This window comes from Echinops telfairi, unplaced genomic scaffold, assembly GCF_000313985.2.
Source record: "Echinops telfairi isolate 266 unplaced genomic scaffold, ASM31398v2 ScPeMD7_18;HRSCAF=68, whole genome shotgun sequence".
NCBI classification, from domain to species: Eukaryota; Metazoa; Chordata; class Mammalia; order Afrosoricida; family Tenrecidae; genus Echinops; species Echinops telfairi.
The window spans coordinates 97,773,315-97,781,981 of record NW_022103915.1 but is presented as its reverse complement, the minus strand read 5'-3'; positions in this window follow the sequence as shown (position 1 = coordinate 97,781,981).

The window sequence follows — 8,667 nt, the reverse complement described above, 5'->3', positions numbered from 1 at the left end:
AACTGCTGACCTGGAGGCTACACAATCCAATACATAACCCACTATACCGCCCTGTCCTTTGAGGAAAGAGTGATGAAAATCAAAGACACATGGAACAGTTAGTCCGATGAACTAACAGACCACTCGGACATGAGTCTTTGCCACCCTGACACCGCAAGAACTGCACCTGTGATTGGCTCCCACTACCAGCTACTCTGTAAGCTGGGAACCTATGGGAAGTCCCGGACAAAGTGGGAGAAAACTATAAAACAAAATTCAGCATCATAAAAAAGACCAGATTTCCTGCTCAGATAGATGTTGGTGAGACCCTGAGATCATGGCCCTCAGTCACCCTTCCGGTCTGAAAATGAACACTTCCCCATGGCTCAATTTTCAGCGAAACCTTAGACAGGTGGATGAGGGGAATAATAACGCTAGCGAGATAGGCACACCTTAGACTAATCAACCATCAGCGATCACAAGGGCAGCCTGTGGCAAGGACAAAGTTCAGAAGGGTTAAGAAAGAGGAAGCAATCGAAACGGGGATCACGGGTGGGGGGGGGGGATGTGGGGCAAGGGATGTCATGTTGTGGGGATTGCATCCAGACATGAAGCAAAATGTGTGTGTGTGTGTGTGAGTGTGTGCAGTGGAGACTTGATTGGCTCTTTAAACCATCACTCAATTCACAATTTAAAAAGAAAGAAAGAAAGAAAAACAAGCAACGATGGGAGCTGCTGAATCCGTTCTAAGCATGAGCACACTGGGAGGCTGGCCCGGCCCAGGCGCTCACCCCCAGGGAGCAGGCAGTCAGTCGCAACTTTGTTACCAAACTCCCACACAGAACACAGTGAACGCAAAGGCCATTACCAATGCCACCTGGCCTGCCCCTGCAGCGCTGACGGCTTGCGGTGGAAAAGGAGGACAGGTTCCGAGAAATGCCAAGGACGGCCCTTTTAAAGCTCACCAGTATGATCGCAAACGTCGCTTAGTGGAACGTTGCTTTCTATGTCATAAAGACTTCAAGGACACAAATTCAGCCAGCAGCATGGTCCCCAAAATGTCAATAGCGGTGTCTAAAAAACCCCCACGTTAACCAAATGAAGTAAGGACAAAGCCGGAGGAGTCCGCCAAGAGCCCTTTCTGGAGTTTATTCCCAGGCAAGCCAGCTGCTCCCCACCCTTCTGCGCTGTGTCGTCGTTGGGGACCGTGGAGTCGGCTCTGACTCACAGTGACCCGATGTACAACCAAACCCAACCCCGCCTGGCCTGGCCCGGCCCAGCCCAGTCCTCACAGCTGTGGCTTCTTCCCAGCCGCCCGCAGGTGCAGGCCCTGTGCCCATCCATCTCTCTGCGCACCGCCCTCGTCTCCACGACTCTCTTTCCCCCTCTACTTTACCAAGCCTGATGTCCTTTCCCAGAGACTGGTCTCTCCAGATAACATGTCCAAAGTACGCGAGGCGAGGTCTCCCCTCCAAGCTTCTAAGGAGCATTCGGGCTGTAATCCCCCCAGATGGATTCTTCTGGCCAACCCGTAGGATTTGAGTATTCTTTGCCGATGCATCAGTTTTTCGCCTGTCTTCCTGATTCACCGTCCCTTCTCACATGCAGATGAGGCCGCGCGGAGAGTACACCGCTCAGTCCTCAGAGTGACATCCATGCTCTTTAACACGTTAAGCAGGTCTTAGTCTGCAGATGGCCCAATGCCATCCGTAGTTCGCCCTGGTGACTGCTGCTCCCTCCGTGAGCACGGAGTTCGGGTCCAAGGGGAATGACGTCCTTGACAACTTCGGCTGTTTCTCCGTGTATTACGATGTCGATGTCGCTTGGTCCGGTTGTGAGGATCCCGTTGTCTTCCTACTGAGTTGTAAGCCAGGCTGACGGCCGTATTCTTGGATCTCCTCGGTAAGTGTACCAAGTCCTCTTGGCTTTCGCCAGGTCAGGCTGTGCCATCTGCCCTCTCAGGTTGGGAATGAGCCTTCCTCGCGTCCGGAGGCTGCGTTCTTCTCCACAGTCCAGCTTCCGGGGTTATTTGCTCAGTATACAAATGGAGTAAGTATGGTAAAAGGGGGGGGGGAAATCCTGACTCATACCTTCCCTAACTATGCAGTAGTCTCTCGTAGGGTTTGAACAACTGTCTCTTGATTTGTGCAGAGGTCCCTCAGGGGCACAATGAAGTGTTCTGGCATTCCCACTCTTTGAAATGTTGGTTATGTTCTATGCAGTCAAATGCCTTTGCATAGTCAATAATAATAGTAACAATTAATAATAATAATTTTTAAAAAATTAAAATCTTTCTGGTAGTCTCTGCTTTCAACTGCAGTCCACCTGGTCATCCTGTGCCCTCTCCTAAATCCAGCTTGAATTTCGGTCAGCGACCTGCTGCAACCATATTTTGAATCATCTTTAGCCAAAATTTACTTGCTTATGATGCTAATGATATGCTAGGTAATTTTCACATTCTGTTGGCTCACTGTGCCCACAGAATCCTTGAGTATGGCAACCGCCGTCTTTAATTCTTCAATTCTTTAAAAGGTAGACTCCCGAGAACCCATGGAGAGACTGCATAAAAAATACTAGGAGACAGACACATAGTTCCAGGGGCTCCCACAGACCTGAATGTCAGCCAGGGGTTTGGGGGTCAAGGGTTAAGAGTCCCTGGTCTAGAAACCACCTCTGATGCTTTCTCTGATGCATGTCTCACCAGCTGGGTCCTGGAAAATGATTTCCAAGTGATTTGTAGAGAGAGAAGGTAAGCGGCCTTCCTGGGCACTTCTAGAGTGGGGCGAAGCAAAGAGCAGCGCCCTCCACCCGGTGAGTGTAGCCTGGTGGCCTCGGGAGAAAATGCCTTGTCAATGAGGACCCAGCAGCAGACGGGAGGTGGAGGAGGAGAGAGCATACCAGCACCCGCCCACCCAGTGCGGGGGAGGGGTTCCACCCGTGGGAAGGGAGGAGGCACAGCCCTGGGGCAAGAGCACTCTCTGCCCGATGCTGGCGCTGCCCACGTGTTCGGTAGCGCAGAGACAGAGCGAGGCCACCAGGACAGCAGGGACAAGGAGGTCGGGAAGGTGAGCAGCTAGACTCAGAAGACAGCAGGGGCCTGGGAGGAGGAACAGAGAGAGGGAGACTCAGGTTCTGGGAATCATATGATCATGTTGAGCCCAACAAGGACTATGCGCAGAGTTTTGAAACCCCAACACAGGTAAAATGACCCTGGAGAAGGCCAAGGTCAAGCACTTTTTCACACCTTTGAGGCGGATTTTAAAGTCGAAGCATCTGGCATTTTGTGAGTTTTCTCATTTTCATCTTAACAATGACCAGCCCTACTACAGCTTTTTGAATGTATATGTATTTTAAAGTTATCAAATTATAGAAAGCATGAGCTAGATCCTTTCCAGAAATAGATAAGGAAAGAAGGAATATTTCACAGACCCCATGTTCAGTCCTGCAGTTATTGGAACCTGGGCCCAGACCTGTTGAACAATGTTGACATCATGAGGAAGCTGTATTCTGAGAAATTCAAACAGCAGTCCAGCAAAGTTCCCTGCACTGGCATCACCATGACGTGACAGTTCTTACGACGTAGGAAGTGACGGCAGATAAACCAAGGAGTCATAGACGCTTGACACCCTAGTCATTACTAGGGACAGTAGACTGGGAGTTTATCTTGCGTTGGGAAGGAAGCCTTTGAAACCATGTTGTGTTAATGCTTGAAACCCTAACACGGTCATGGTTCAAAAAGGAAAAGGGGTAAGCTAGAGAAGGTGACGTGGAGCCCGGGTGGCACAGTGGTTATGCGTGGGGCTGCGCTCCACGAGGTTTGCAGTTCAAAACCACCAGCTGCTGCTTGGGAGAAAGATGGGGCTTTCTACTCCCATAACAGTTCCAGTCTCAGAAACTCACAGGGGTAGTCCCACCCTGTCCTGCAGGGTCACTCCGGGTCGCATTGAGTGAGTGAGTGAAGGAAACGTAAGGCGCACAGCATTTCCTTCATGAGCAGAGTCCGTGGGTGGTGCAAACAGTGGAGCTTGGCTGCTAACTTAAAGGTATGAGGTTCAAGTCTACTCAGACAGCTTGAAAGACCCACTGGGGGAGGTTCTTCCGGGGGAGGTTCGGCCATTAAAAGGCTTGTGGAACAGAGTTCTACACTGCTGTTCTTGGGCAGAAGTGAGTCAGAGTCAGTTCAATGGCGACTGGTTTTTTTCTTAAAGAAAAAGACCGAATTCCCGGCTCTCTAGTGTCAACTCGAGCACAAACCTAAAGCGACATGCCAATAGCTATCTACTAGTGGTTATGCATTGGGCTGCTAACCACAAGGTCAGCGGTTCAAACTCACCCAGCCATTTCCGCAGGAGAGAGACGGGGCTTTCTGCTCCCCTCCCCTAAAGGGCTACGATCACGCAGACTCACAGGGGCAGTTCTAGCCTGTCCTGCAGGGTCACTGTGAGTCAACATCAACTCCATGGAAGTGAGTACAGTTTGGGAGTGTGAAAGTCAAACCACATTTATAAATCTAAACAAAATTACAACGAAAAAGAATTCAAATGAACACTATGGATGTTAGGTAATAGATAAGAGTGCTCTGCTGCCATTGAATAAGCGGCCAGGCTGTGGGACTGGCTGCCAGGCTCCAGGACCCTTTGAGGGGAGCAGTCTGTTGAACCGAGTGTCCACCTGCCCCACTTTGCCTCTGCCATCACCATTTACATGTGAGGCCTGCCCGCTCTTTCCTAGTCAGCATGGGACCGTGCAGGTGGAGTGGCTTGGCACTTCCTCTGTTAACAGATGCAAACCTAGAAGCCAAAGTGGCATCCTCACACTTGATGCCCATGTTCAGACCCTCAGGATTAGTGCGCAATAATTTGTTTGGATCAGCACCAAAACTGAACATTCAAAATTAGCGTAGTGGGCTACTCGTTGGGCTTATGGTCCGCGCCTCAAAATCACCAGGCACTCCCAGGGAGGAAGAGGAGGCTTTCTACGACCCCAAAAATGTGTTGTCGTGGAAACCCACAGGGGCAGGTCTGCCCTGCGCTGTAGGTTCACTATGAGTCAGAATTGATTCCAGTACAGCAAGTTTTTTGTTGCTGTTGTTTTGTACAAGATTCCTCTTCGGGAAGCGTTGGGCTTGATACAAACTTCCACGGCCTACCCCCAAAATGCCAAACCGTTTCTACGCAGCCCCCTTTGACCGTCTGGTGAGACACAGGGACTCAGTCATAGAATGACGTTTCAGATAAGAATGGAGAGGAAACCAGTCGTTTTTTGGGGGGAGGGGGAGTGGTTTAAAAGGTTTTCTAAGATTTTTTTGTGTGGATTTTTTAATAATAAATGTGTATTCCGAGCCCGGAGCACACACTCCTAACCGCGGGGGAGAAGGGGCGAGGAAACCAGTCTTATCTAAATTTCATGTCCAAGATATCAAAGAAACGAAGATGTGACCCCGTGTGTGGGTGTGTGGCTATTTACTGGCGCATGAGGGTGTAGAGGCAGATGTAATGTCCGGGACGTCCCTGCAGCGCTCGTGTCCCTGGGTTCTGCAATGTCTCCCACAGCTGAAGTGCGACATGAGCGTAGCTGCGGTCTCCTTATGTGACAGAGTCCCAGGTTCTCCTGATATCTCAGGAAACTTCGGCCATTTCAGTCGAGGGTAATGAAAATAAAGATGAGGCTTTTTCCCACGTTGCTAACTCCCTGAATTCTATACACAGATCTCTAAGATGTGCCCCAGGACCCCAGATACACTATTGGTCTGAGCTAACCCAACAAAGCACGCACACACACACACACACACACACACACAAACACACACACGTCGTCAAGTTGGTCCTTGGGCTTGAGAGATGAAGAAGCTGCCCAGGAATATGGGCCATCCACCTGCCTCCTTGCACGGAGGAGCAAGTCTCTGAACCTTGCAAAGCACCATTGATTGTAGGCTGAAACCCGGATCGTCTCCTGTGACCTTTTCTCTCGGCAGATTCACTACAGAGAGAGGTGAGGGCGGGAAGGGAGCTCCAGGGACCAGGGGGCACAAGTGTGGCTCCCAAGCCAGAGGAAAGGCCCTAAAGATGCTCGCTCCCTCCACAGGAGGGGGGTGGGGGCCGAGCTCACAACTCCCCAGAGTCCAAGGACTCTCCTTGACTGTTAAGCGTCTGGTCATGAGCAAGGGGGCCAGGAGACCCCCAGAGCCAGAAGAACCCAGACAGTCATGTGATGCCCCTTCCACCCACCCTCGGGCTGGGAAGGGCTGCAAAGACCTCGAGTTGCTAGGCAACCCAACAGAATGCAGTGATGACGGTACCCAAAGGACTGGTACACCCTCCACAGTGTGTGTCGCATGTGGTGTGTGTAATGTGATGCGTCACTTCCCCTGGGGGTGTCTAGAAGCAGGTGGGGATACATGAAATGGGTGAAAACTGCTAAAGGAGCCTCTGTAAGGGTGGGGGTGGGGTTGTTCAGCCACAGCTAATGGTGGGTGCTCACTGCAGAGTGTGTCAGTGGTACCCCTCCCCTGGGGGTACCCTTCTTCTTCCTGTGCCAGACCCTGTCAACCTCTGCTCGCCATTCTGAGTCAGGGTGGTCAAAGAGCTGACGAAGGAGTCCAGGAGAGCAGATCCCAACTGGTACATCCTCACCGCGGACGGAGCAAGCCTGCTGTGAGCAGACCCCAGAACCAGGGCCACCTCCAAGGCAGCGTCAGCCTCACCGCGCTGGGGGGCAACCCTCTTGCCCTCCTCAGCCTTCTTTTCCGCAAAGCAGAGTTGGAAAACCAGTCAGAGGTGATTTGAGTATTAAACGTGTCCACCTGAATCTCATCAGGAGGAACCCACCCGGCAGCCCAAACTGGGGGACAGTGAAACAAGGGGTTATGCCAGTGGCTTGCAAGGCCAAGGTTAAAAAGAAATAAAACGACGACCGACGGATGGTTTGAGATCCAAGGAGGCCAAGAAGCCAACTCCATGTAGGACGCCGCCCTGGATTGGAGCCTGGGTTTTAAAATAGCGTACCAGGACAGGTGGGGACATTGGGCTGTGGCGTGCACACTGCTCTTGTGCTCACATAGCATGGTTTGCGTTAGTTTGTGGGACCGGGTTATATGCAGACTACCTTTTCCCCATAAAATGATGCACGCTGAAGTATTCGGGGGGCTGGAAGAGCATCATGTCTACAGGTTACTTTGGACATGTTGTCAGGAGAGCCCCGTCCCTGGAGAGGGGCGTCATGGTCGGTGAAGTAGAGGGACCTTGATAAAGGGGGAGGGTCTCAACAACGGGGATCCACACGGTGGCTGCAACCGTGGGCTCAAAGATATGAACAATGGGAGGATGGCGCTGGACCAGGCCGGGTTGCAGCCTATGGGCCGTCACTCTGCGTCAGAACGGACCCAACAGGCCCTACCAATACACGAGCGTGGCAAAATGTTAGCGGGTGACTCTAGGTCTCTGGGTATTGGATGTGCTGTTTTGTATAACTTTGGTGCTATACATTTTGAAAACAAAAAACCGAACCAAAGATGTACAGGAATGTCTTAGCCCAGGGCCTGGGACAAGAAAGCAGTCGATACATCTTCCCATGATCCTTAGGACGTTGGCATTTATGTGGGGTGATTTCTTAAACCAAGAGAAGGAGACTGCAATGACAGGCTTGGGACGTGGGATGTGACAAGATTTGGGGTGCTGGAGCCTTGCTGGGGTCTCTCCTGGTCTTCCTCGCTCTTCTAGGGGGATGGACAGTGCTCTGACAGAGGGGTTCTGCCTCCCCTCTTCAAGGGCAACATCCTGCTCGCCACCCTGTGGGAAGGAGGATGTCTGGGGAGCTCGGAGGCTGGCCTTCAGACTTCTCCTCTGCTTGGAGGCTTAAGAGATGCAAGCAAGCTGGAAAGGATGCTGTCAACCCCAGCTGGATAGAGGCAGCTCGCCACGCGCACAACTCGGAGAGCAGGGGGTACATGGGAGAGAAAGAGAAAGAGGAGTCTCTTCTGGGTACCCCAGTCTTGCCTCAGCCCCAGCTGTACAACTGCGCACAGGAGCCCCGGGGAATCGCTTCCCTGCAATGTTCGCTCCCACTTATGGAATGACCAGGCGCTTCTTTGACTTGTTTGGAAGTCTTACAACTCTGCAGGGCAGATGTCATTTTGTCCCTGTAACCTATAGAGAGACAGACTCAGGAAGGTTGAGTGACAGGTCCAATGCTGGTTCAGTCAGTCGCTCCCTGGGTCCGAAGGGAAGAACCTGAACCCGGTCTTGTTGACTCCCGAACTCTTGCCCTGTTGCCTTTCTCTTGATCTTTCCGTTGGTGCAGATCCAGAGAGTGTGGCAACCTCCTTTCCTGGTGAGCTCTGTGAACCTGTAAGGTGACAAGGGAGGACAGCAAGACTTGGAGGAAGGATTCGCTCAAGATCATAATGTTTCGTGGCAGAGCAGGATGGAAATCCAGGAATCTAACACCCTGTGTCCTCACAGGATTCTGTCCCTAAGGGCCATCAGAAGCTGAGACAGATACACTCCTCTGAGTTGCCCGGATGGTTATGGACAAGTGAGCCTGGCCCTCTTCCATGTCTGCTCTAAGGAAGCCATTTAAAAAATTTATTTAAAAGATTTTTAAATTTTATTTATTTTTTGTTTTTAAAAATCATTTTATTAGGGGCTCATACAACTCTTATCATGATGAGCCCCTAATAAAACAATTAAA